Source organism: Haliaeetus albicilla, chromosome 9, assembly GCF_947461875.1.
Source record: "Haliaeetus albicilla chromosome 9, bHalAlb1.1, whole genome shotgun sequence".
NCBI lineage: Eukaryota > Metazoa > Chordata > Aves > Accipitriformes > Accipitridae > Haliaeetus > Haliaeetus albicilla.
Window position 1 is genome coordinate 42,354,724 of NC_091491.1, and position 12,054 is coordinate 42,366,777.

Here is a 12,054-nt window from a genome sequence, read left to right on the forward strand (position 1 = left end):
TTAATTGCTGCTCAAGCCATGATTCAGTGTTGGTTTTGGCAATCAAGCAGCATTTGTCTGGCGCTGTGAAATTCCCTGTTTATGTCCACAGGACTCATCTGTTGTTGATGGGCAAAAAGCATGCAGATTTGTAAAATTTTTAGCAGCATACAGACATGTAGAAGGAATAGGTTTTGTTACTCGTCTTATAACATAACATTTTGGCTGAGACACTGAGGTGGTGCCTGTTGTTACAGTGCCTGCTAGCTGGAGTCTCCTCACCTGTGTAGACAGAATTGGGTCTCGTGGCTGGTGCAGAGCAGAAGAGGGGAGCAGGCTGGAAGGAGCTGCTTGCACTGCAGGAGGGGCCGTACTGGCAGCAGGACTGCAGAAGACCCGTCTCCTACATCCCCCCCACTGCCTAAAGAAAAGGCCTCTCGGTGTAAGTAACCCATGTGGTACCAAACCCAGAACTGGATGTGAACCTGAAGCACACAAGGGCAGTAACTGGAGAGACTATGCAGGCGACTGGAGAGGATAAAATAATCTGCAAATGTTCCTCATAACAATTTACGAAGGCAAGCAAAATTTGAGCAAACAGGTAATGGAACCTGGAAAGTGTTTGTGCTCTGAGGGTGCTGATGGGCCTGGATGGCCCTGACTAGCCTCACCTGGAACCTCCACCCACACCTGCCCAGGGGCCCCAGTTCAGCTCAAGCTGAGTCCCTCAGTCCTGGATAGACCTTGGACCGATGCTGTTAGCAGCTTGGCTCCTGGATGGACCCTTCATGCAAGCACATTATAGCTTGTATCCAACCCTGTTTCCTGGATGGACTTTGGACTTACGCTGTAGTCTTGCCACTAGTCCTGTCTCTAGCCTTGTCTCCTTTTGGCCCTGGCTGGACCGCCTGGGTGTATCTGGGGCTTGGTTCACCGCTTGACTCTCCTGGGACCGTTAGTGGCCAGTGTTGCCTGCACCCACCTCTGCGAGGCTAAGCCCTGCCTGCGAGGGGATTGCCTGTGCTGAGAGGTCTCTCTGCTCCTGGCTTGCCTTGCTTTAGGATACCGACTAAAGAGGTTTGAGTATTTTTATTATTTAAGTCAAAACTCCACATATCATTAGATACATGAACGTAAGTACGTTGATGATCAATTTGTTGACCTCAAATGATTTAATACATAACGTTAATCGTAAGGAAAAAGGAGTAAAGTAGCAATTTATATGTGGAAAAACACTGTAAAGATACTTCTAAAATCCTTCTAGAGACTAGAAAACGTTTTCAGAAACAGAGGTTGAAATTCACAGGTTTTTCCGGGCCAGTTGCTGTCTCTGTTCCTGCAATGAACACATCTTCTATGTCATGAACTGCATTTTATGACATCCACTTAAAAAAAAAGTGAATAAAGAGAGGATAATGTGGTGAAAGACAGCCAATTATTTCATAAATGTAAACTACATTAAAAAGTGGTGTACAACATTATATATTTATGGATACAATTTTGTTCTGCTGTCACATAACAAAATGAATAATACATTAGTCCAAGAACTTGTCATTAAGTGAATTTCTTTGTTGCCTTGTCATTAAAATAAAAAAGTCCGTGGTCTGTATATATGCATGCCATTAACCCTTTTCTGGGATCATAATGTAGGGTGGTTGAAGGTACTATTAGACTGCAAATTTAAAGTAGGTTTTATAATTTTTAGGGTGAAATAATGCTAATGAAATTTGTCAGAGAGATTTGAAGACATTCAGGAAGGCTTTATAGGTTTTTTTTCTGTTAATGAGATGTGATAAATGGAACTGATATTGGATATTATTTAGACAAGAAAGTGCTGTTGTTTTTTACCCTCTCTATTGTCAGGATATTATTACGGTAATTGGTAGGAAAGAGTTTCTTTGCAAGAATTAATGAGAACGTGGAATTGGAGAAGATTTGTTTAAGCATCAGAAAACTTCCAGGTAAGGCTGACAGTTCTGTTTGATCAGTTTTAACTCTAAAATACTAATCCTTTATCTCTTACAAGTCATTATGTATTACAATACCAGTATCACACTTAACGTCTGTCATTTTGTAATGAGGTTGAGTCCAGTTGTGACAGCCATGACTTTTCTCTGTAGTGCCTGTTTGTATTGTTCTAAAGCCTGATTCTCAAAAGTAGTGAATGAAAACATTTGAAAACAATGCGTGGAAAGCTGAACCAGTGTCTACGGAAGTTTATGGGTACAGAGGACTTTCAGTGGCTCGTGAGCCAGCAACGTGCCCTTGCAGCAGAAGCAGATGACAGCAGAGCGGGCTGCCTTAGGCAGATCATTGCCCACCGCTGGAGGGAGGTGATCCTTCCCCTCTGCTCAGCACTGGTGAGATGTGTCTGGAGTGCTGGGCCTATTGCTGGGCTCCCCAGTGCAAGAAAGACCAGGGACATGCTGAAGCGAGTCCAGCAAAGAGCCATGAAGATGATTAGGGGGTGGGAGCATCTGGTGTAGAGGGAGAGGCTGAGAGCTGAGACTGCTTAGCCTAGAGAAGAGAAGGCTCAGGGAGATCTTATCAATGTATATAAATATCTGATGGGGAGGAGTGAAGGAAGACTCCTTTCAGCAGTAACCAGTGACAGGACAGAAGGCAGTAGGCACAAGTAGAATACAGGCAATTCCAGTTAAATGTAAGGAAAAACTTCTTCACTGTGGGACAGGTCAAACACTAGAACAGGTTGGCCAGAGGGGCTGTGCACTCTCCATCCTTGGAGATGCTCAAAGTCCAGCTGGAGGTGGCCCTGACCAACCTGCTCTGACTCACCCTGCTTTGAGCAGGGGCTCGGACTAGATCATCGCCAGAGGTACCTTCCAATTTCAGCCATGCTGTGATTCTCTGACTTTGTGAAATGGGGCAATGAATGATTATAAAGAATGAGACTGTTACTCATATGGTTAAAGTTAAGTTCAAGAATCTGTTGACTTAAGGTCTGGTACCTCCTAACAATGTCTCCTGAGTTCATGGTATCTACCTCTAGTTTGTATGTGTTTTAGTCTTTTTCCATGTCTTTTCTTTCTTTAATTTTTGTCCTTCCAAGAGGAGAGACAATCATCTATTTACAGTCTGATGAGAAAGACTAAAGGGGCAATTTAATTTGATGATTAGGAGAAAATTACCTTTATGGTTGAAGTCAGTTAGACTGGAATGGGAATTTCAGGCCCCAGCCTAAATTCTTGTCTTGTCCCATGAGTCCTGCTGAGGAAAAAAAAAAAAAAAAAGAAAACCCTAATACAGTTAGGTGATGATGTCAGTATTTTGGTGTTGAGCCTTCCAGGTGTTATGTAGAGTTCTCCATGTAGATGTATGTGATGAGTCTGCATGTTTCGAAAGTAAGATTAAACTTCTCTGAAATGCCATTTACCTCAGAATGTGTTAATCTCCCCCCCATTTTCTCCTTTTTTCTCCCTAATTTAATTGACAGCAAAATTGAATCAGTTTACTACTGAGGTGGACTTGAAAGGTGAACACTGGATTTTCTATGCCTTGATTTTAATGCAATGCATACACCTCACTGTTTGATAAATTCAGACCTGTTGGGGGAAAACTGAGAACTACATTTTGCACACAAAGGATGAAATGTTGACTTATGTTGCAGAGACTATTGGTTTAAATTTTTCATTTATGAGAAAAATGGTTCCTCTGCAATATGTTTTGAAAAATTCAGGGAGCTGGTTTCATACTGTTGGCTGTGTGCCACGTCTGTGGAGTAGGATGTTCTCAGGCTAGGGGGAATGCTTAAGGAAAAAGACAACAGGTATAGTGGTACCACCCCAAAAAAACCCTCAACACCACAAACAAACACAAAGAAACAAATTTTGTGAGGCAAATTTTCTTAGGCCCTGGCCTGAGGTTAAGCCAAGTGAACAGGACATGGAAAAGCACTGGGCACAACGTGTGAAATTGCCAGATGTGACAGATAATGGCGTGAGAAGCTAACAAAAGTTGCAGGTGTGGAGGAGGGCTGGATTGCACAGCTGGTTAAGAGGGACCATTATGGAAATGATCAAACCTCACAGATAATTTGGGGGGAGCCCAATCCAGGCCTGCAGGCATCAGCAGCCACTTGCTGCTCCCTGATGGCACAAGTGCCCTGTGGAAATGGGCCGAGAAATTCCAGAAAAGAGAGTCCAGAGGAGATTCAGCCAGAATGAAAAAAAGCAAGAAAATATGAGTGAGAAGGTGAAAGAGACATTTGCTCCAAAAGGAGATGTTTCAGAGAGCAAAGAATTGTAAAGTCAAACACCATAACAAAGCAGTGATCTGTTGTCCTCTCTTTCTAATGGAGTTGGAAGAAGTCTTTGGCTACTGGGTAAATTCCGAATTATGAAGTGTTGAAAAGCTCTGCTTAGGGAAACAAGATCAGAACAAACGTCAGGTGTGCCTAGACCTGACAGTTCTTGCCTCAACATAAGAAGGTAGGTTAGATAATCTCTTGAGGATTTTCCAGTCCTACATTTCTATGGTTTAGTGCTCACTTATAAAGAGGCTTTCTTCTACAAATCTAGTAAATAAAACTTTGTCCTGGAAAGGCATTTACATACCCATATTAGTCCTGATATTAATTAATTGAAATAACTTGTCCCATGAGGTGCTGCCTTTTTTTTTTTCTACTGACTGGTTTCCCTAAGCCTCCAAATAACTGCCACTACTTAGCTCTGATGCTATTATTGAAATTAGAAGTGGAAGTACTATTCCTCTTGTTTGATTTGAAAGCATTGTGCTAATCTGTGAGGTATAGTGTTAATGATTATAAGCTTATTAAGCATCTGACAGATGTTTTAGTGTTTTTTAAATACTGGCTCTTACTGTGGCATCTATCCATAGCCAAGAGGAGAACCTGTGCAGAAGAAAGGCATGAGCACGTTGTATCACATGTACTGCTTCTCTTTCTTGTAAGTTAGCATAAATGCCCATATTAATTTTAAATGTGGATCTATGGTATGGATTATCTGGTTTCATTAGTAGCTTCAGAGTGTAGGTGTTTAATATTAATAATCACTCTTAGCCTATAGACTTAATTAGGATGAGAAACAGCTGGATGCTGTGCAGAACCAGTCTTGGCTCCAGAGGCTGTGTCTCTCTGCAGCAGGCATGCCCTGATTGCTGAGCTCTTAACTCGTGGCAGCTGAGAACAGCATGTCCTCATGGTTACTTATCAATACTGCTTTTCCCTCCTACTTCTAGGACCCTTTTAAAGGCTTCTGGCTCTTAATCAGAAACCAGGAGTGTGAGCACCTATTGGAGCAGTCCTTCGTGGTCAGGCAGTTTTTCTTCTGCATGGGAGTAGCTGCCTTTGCGCACTTAGGGTAAGTTTTCTTGACTTCTGCTCTCAGGGACAGAATACAAGGGTTACTTGAGCTGTCGTCAACAGTTTAATTAATTTGTCCTGGCTATCCTTAAAAAACCTTTTGCTTAAGCCAAATTCAAAGCAGATTTCAACCCATTCTGGTATTACAAATTTGGAAAAACATACAGAAATCTAAGAAGTGAAAAATAGAGCTGAACTGAAGTACTCCTCAACTTGCAGAGCTTGTAGCTCCAGTGGCACAAATATGCTTGATACACTTGATATGCTGCTTGGTACAGTATATAAAAACTCAGTAGCGGAGTTACGCAATTCAATTAGCACAGTTCATAAACTATGCAGCTCAATTAAGAAAGCACTGTATGTGGGAAACAAAGTGAATGGAAATAGATGCCTGAAGTAATAAAATATGCAGTTCAATTGGAAAATGATGCGGGTGGTTAACGAAAATGTTATCTGATATGCAGAATGTGAGAGTGTGTGTGCATGTGTATATGTAAAAAAGAGATTGGGTGTGTTTGCAGTTTGTCCATCACAGCAAGCGGGGCTGCGGAGCATCTGAAGTACTGTCAGATGGACCTGCAGTGACATTTGTTTGTTGCCTATGAGTATTTTGGAACTGCCTCCAAACCAGCAGTGGCTATAAAGAAATGAGTATGCAAACTTTTTCTGTTTCTGATATACTTTATCAACGAGATGGCATCTAGATGCACGGCAGATGTTGTCTTTTGTGATGCAGATGAGCCTTTTGGAGCAGTGCAGCTGATAATGAGCTCTGTGTATTGTTACAAGAAAGGGCTGCCAGGCAATAACCACCTACGAACCTGACTAACGATCATCTACAGTGCTGAGGCAGGGTCTAGCTCCTCTGAGACAATGGGTCAAATCCTATAGTTTTTAGACTTCATTTGGGGAAAACCTCTTTTAATTTCAACAGGAGCTTTGACTTTGTCTGGTACACATGATTCGGCCTTTAGAAATAAACAGCTATTCTAAAAGTGTCAAGCAAGATTGCCATGCTTTGCCAATAACTGAAGTAGAATATAAGCAATACTTAGTATGGGAAAAAATTTAGAATAGTTGGAAAATAGCTTTAGTAATTAATACGGAATTTGATAGAAATGTTAAGTTGACATCAAACTTTTTTTATTTGGCAGGACAGTTTACAATCCTGACTAATCCACTTAGTGTATGAAACTATGCAAGTACAATAAATTTTGGGCTGCTGCCAGTCAAATGCATGGCCCAGAAATGCTTATTGTTACCTGGGTCATATAGAAACCAAAGACTATTTCATAAATATCTGTGTCATTATCCACTTCTTTGTCTGGGACAGCAAATGGGTATAAGGTAACTTCAGGAAATACCTACTGGGAGAACAAAAGACTATAGATCCTTGTAATGACAGTAAGAGTCTCTCCGTTAACTTCAGTGGGCTTTTGAGAGGCTCTGTTATGTCTGGAGTGACATATTTCATCCTCACAGGAATGGGAACACCAGGATGTGTTATCTGAATGGAAAAAAAATAAAATTGGATATCTCCTATTATGGTAGAGGAAACATTGCCTCCAGTTCCACAATTCTTGGATGAAATTCGTAATATGTATGTAAAAGATGTAGTGAACTATATGTCATGTGATAAATGAAGAACTTGCTTACACAGGAAACATTTTCATGGTCCTCAAGGTATTTGTGTCCTTGGTGATTCTATCAGAATCAGAAGAATGTTGCCAGGTTTTAAAAATATGAGTGGGTTAGGGGAACATTCACCAGTGTCTTTCTTGGCAAGATTTTGAGAGGCATGAGTGCACGTATTTAAAGGACAGTAATAGGTGGTGCCCCATCCTCTGCTGAATCTGTCCTCTGACAATGCCACCACCAGTGACTGACCACCAGGTCCTACAACACAGAACAGATTTTTGCTATGTGAACTTGTTGATTACCGCAATGCAGACTTTAACTTTGAAATCGGATAATTATTAGCCAAACATGTAAACTGTTTGGAGGTATGATCTGTGATTTCTATACTATTCTCCTTGGTTTTCCATAGCTGACTCTTGGTATACAACAGATTTTTGGCATCAAGACAGACTGCAGGGATGTAAACCTGTATTTTGCATTAGCCTTTTATGTTAGTAGGTTGGGAGGGGGTTGGACTTTTATGAAAACCCTAAATTAAAGAGACTCCAGCCTGACTGTGAAATTAATAGAGCTATCAAAAAACCCACTGTCATTATACAACAATTGTTAATTATTTACAAGCAAACTTCTGCAAGAACAGTATTGTAGCTGTCAGCATTGTCGTTATTAAAATTAAAATGCTTTGTCTGAGTAGAAGATAACATGACTCATTTAGGCTAAATGCAATGAATATGGAATATTCTGTTTCTCTTCACCAATTAGTCAGAGAGAGAACAATAGCATGTCTCTTTCCTAACAAGATGTTTATTTAAAAAAGAAGTCTAACAAAATAAATATTTTCAGGGCTTTGTTTAGGAAGGACATCAATTCATTGTAGTTATTGTAATAAAAGTTAAAACCAAGTTTTTTTTCTAGGATGGGAAAAATTATTTTCGTAAAGTAAATTATCCTTTTTCAGATAGTGAAATGTATATGAAAATCTTTTTGCCTTATTATCATAATATCTTGTTTACCATGTGCATTATGTGGTTTAGACTTATGAGTGGCTCAAGTGCTCTTTGCTGTCTCTGACTTCATTTGTCTTTCCAAGCATATCCTGATCCAGTGGTAATTCCTTGGTTCTCTGTGTAGTTGATGACAATTTTTATAAACAGCAAGGGGAGGGTCAGAGAAATTCTAAGACAACTGCGCTGTGTGGCTTGAGTCAGTCTTCCTGCTATATTCTTTCACATGCCATTTTCCATTAGCTAAGATTTCATTGTCTTAGTGACATTAATGGTTTATAGCAATGAATCCATCAATGAAAAAGCAGAAGCAAAAGAATTAAGGTATGACTATGTCAGGGTTGTAAAGGGTGATGCTAGCATGACAAACCTCTTTGGGGAGTGTGCAGAACGGAAGGAATCGAAGTGCCTAGCTTGGAAAGGGCCACGTCGCTGTCTTTCTCCATGGTAATGCCATCAGTCTTCTTTTCAAAGCTTGTTTGGGTCTCTCTCACTGATCCTTACTTTGCTGCCTTATATTCCCCAGTCTGCTGTCTGTCTTGGTTTTCTTACTGACTGTACAGATGATTCTGGGAGCAGAGCGCATTCACCTCAGAGTAAGAGGAACCCCTTCCTACTGTCCACCTCATGACATTAAGAGAATGGGTTGTCTGAGAAGACAGTCAACACTGGTTTTATCCTTCCAGCATAGTTATCAGAAAAGCTTTTCCATGTAAATCTTCTGAGGACGGTCATTAGCTACAACTGTAGTTGTGTTTGAGTAAGTACAAAACAAGCTCGTGGTTCTATTTTTCCTTCCACATGAAAAATTAAAAGATTGTCATATGCTGGGGGGAAATGTTACTTCGGTTGCTATTAGAAGTCAAAAGTAGGCTCACAGTGAGTGAAGGAATCAACCTCTTAATTCCTACTGTACAATGACTTATGTAGTTACCAGTGCAGAAGTAAAATTCAAGACTCTCATGTATGCTTTCCTAGTTAGACCATGCTGCCTTTTGAAAAAAGTTTTTTTTAAATCTCTTATTTAGAAAATGATTTTTAGAGTGAGAATATTTATGTTCTGCTATCAGCTTGCAAGTTTTTTTACAGTCTCGTAGAGGTAGGAGACAAGCAAGCTGTATTCTTCATATACATAATAAGTTAAAAGGAAGATGTAGAGAGCACACAATTGCATTTTATTTAAAAACCAGTAACAACAACAATGATGACTTAGCATCATTAAAAGTATGTGTTCACCCACCATTAATTTTGTATTTGGTTGTAGATGCCATGGTGGAATGAACAGGAGCGAAAAAGCTATTTGGAGGATTTGCCATCAAATTGAGGACTCGTATAACTGAATGTGTATTCTATGGAGCAGATTTTTTTTCTAAACTGTATGATTTATAAATCCTTTCTGTATTGCAAAAAGACAAAAGCCCCAGCAAGAATGGTACAAACGTGCCCCCTCATTATCTTTGAGCAAACAGTCTTTATTTTCTTCCAGCAGCTGGCTAAGAGCATTTGACCTTACACTTCGCTGTTCTAAGTGTTGGTTCATTTGATATTACTTTGGCTGTTATTAGAAAAATGTCATTGCTGGGACACTCCCAGAGTGGGTTTGCTCCTGTGGTCTCCCAGGAGAGGAGGACATAGCCAGTATCAGTTCCATCATGTTCCTTCGGGTCTGTGTAGGGTAGGCTTTAGTTATGGTTGATTTGTTGGGAATCTGGAATTTATTTATTAAAGGAAGGTTAAAGGGAAAAGTATAGAGACGTGCTTAATGTGGAAGGAAAGCATATTCAGCTTGTGTGCAGAATGCTGCCAGAATGATTTAGAAATAATTTCTCTGCTACGGCTGCCAAGCTTTGGAGGTTTTCAGGTAGGTCCTGGGCACTGGTTCCACCTGGGCAGTTATGCTTTCCAAGGGCTGGCTGAAGTTCTATGATTTGGTGAGATTCAACGAGTGTCAACTGAAAGGATGAATTTTCTCCAGTGTCCTCTTTCCTGATTTTTCTTTTGGCTAATCTTCCTCCAAAGACATTGAAAGGGTCCAGCCTTCTCACCAACTTCTGAGAAGAGGCCCCATAAGTAATATTAAACTTCTGCAATTTCCTTGTTACTCTTAAGCAAGTTACTAATTAACTGAATGTAACCACTGGCTGTTGATAAATCCTTTTAACTAATTCAAATTCCATATCAAGCTCGGAGCATTTTCACTCAAGCTGCTGCTGGAGTTAAGCTTTGTGAAGAATTAGTTCTGATCTGTTTTTGAGTGCTGAAGTTGGGGAAAATGGAGAGAAGATATTTGTTTGCTTGATTCCACATGACAACTCCAGGGTAACTGAATAGACTGTACGGTTGGTTTGACAAGGCTGTGCACTGAGCCAGCAGCCTCGCATACCAGAGACAGGGGGATGGAAGGGAGACTGACAACTGTAATGGATTTCATCAGAATTTCTCTAAAGAGCGACATTTTGCCTTCAATTATTAATGTTTTTCAGAGGTTTCTCTTCTGAGAGGTACGAATAACTAACTTAAATATGCATTCATGTAACATTTTCAATAATGAATAAATTACTGCATGGAAAGAAGTTGAGTAGCAGATTCAAATATTAAATAATGGAAGAGGTTTTTGAGAGTGTAGGAAAGGTAGTCTTTAATAGTGTGACTGTTACTGGTTTTTTCTGTGAATGCAGGAACTGTGCTTATTATATGTGTAAATGTGTTACGGTAATGTTTGTGAAAAACATTGTAAGTTAGCTTGAAGTGCCACAGAAAGAAAAAGCAGTGCCTGTGTATTGTGGTGTGTGACAGCATGTAAGTTAATCCTGCAGTGCTCTTGACTCATCCTGGGGCTCAAGTGTGTTTCACTTTCCTCCCCATGCTTAGGAGGCACTTTGTGCCCAGTGTTGTAGAATTATTGCCTTACATTAGAGGAACTTTGAAAATGCAGGCTAGGGAAACTGTTGGCCCTGTTAAAACATGTGCTGAAGAAACTGGAGTGGATTGCCAGGTGCCTGGGAGGAACTTTAGGACATTCAATGATTGTTCGGTGACTGCTGCTTCAGGAGACTTTGAGGGACAGTGACTTTGCATTTATTTATTGCTCTGGTTCAATTTTCACTTCCAAAGTGGCATTCTTAGGGACCCTATCCTGTAGTCCCTCATGCTCTGTTCCATTTAGTCTTTCACTCTCTTTAGACAGAAATACATATTTATACATTTTGTAAAATTTTATAACAAGTCGCTTTTCTTGTAACATTGAAAATTTGTCACAGATATGAAAGCTCATTAAGCAACACTTGAAAATGACCAGCTTTTGACAGCATCACCATGACAATGAGTGTACTGGTATTTGTTATATGAAGCAATTTATTCAATATTAGCAGAGTGTTGTTTATTTTAGCATAATATTTTAATATCATGAAGATATTTAGAAATGGAATTCTTACAAATCTGTCTTACTGATGTTAAAAAATGTTAAGTCTTACAAAGTGTTATATGTAGCATTGGTGTGTTCTGAAACAGCACTCAAATATAAAACTTTGTGATTTCTGATATACTGAAAATTGTAGAAAACTGTCTTGACAGCACACAGGTTATCAAGTAGATAGATAGATATATATATTAAAAAAAAAAAAAATTTGGTCAAGTTATAAACTGTTTGCAAAAGTAGCAATTGGCAAGTTTATAAGTACATTCTTACCACTCTGCATCAGCTGGGTTCTGCATGGATTGTGCAGCCAAAATTGCCTCGGAGATCTGTGAAATCTGGTTCACTTTGAGCAGGATCTGACCTATAAAACCTACTGATCAAGCCAGTTTATCACAGGGGAGAATATTTACAAGCTGGTTTACACTTCTAGGAAGAACATTGAACTTCAAACTAAGGATAGTAGTATAGCCCTGCAATTCTGGTAGAAGAGATAGATCTTGAGAGAGGCTGTATAATTCTTCTGATTATTTTGCAGTTGCCTCCAGTAAGAATACTGCTTCCTTGTGTATAAGAGCTGGATGTTGAGAGCAAGTCAGTTCACAGTTCCTAGGACTGCAGCAAGGTGTTTCATTAGCAGAAAACATTTATAACCCTAGCCTAATTAGTAGACTTCA

At 39.8% G+C, this 12,054-nt stretch overlaps 1 protein-coding gene across 2 annotated transcripts in view; it reads left to right on the forward strand.

Annotated features, from left to right (window-relative positions):
* The first annotated feature begins 1,759 nt into the window (after positions 1-1,759).
* VEPH1 (ventricular zone expressed PH domain containing 1) overlaps positions 1,760-12,054 on the forward strand; it is a 96,619-nt gene continuing 86,324 nt past the window's right edge. The window contains exons 1-2 of one of the 2 annotated variants that reach the window (XM_069792872.1): positions 1,760-1,940; positions 5,197-5,318. The gene's annotated coding sequence lies outside the window, so the exon portion shown is untranslated. Of the gene's footprint in view, positions 1,941-5,196; positions 5,319-10,334; positions 10,464-12,054 lie in introns of those variants that run through there. The other variant, XM_069792873.1, reaches the window with a different exon arrangement.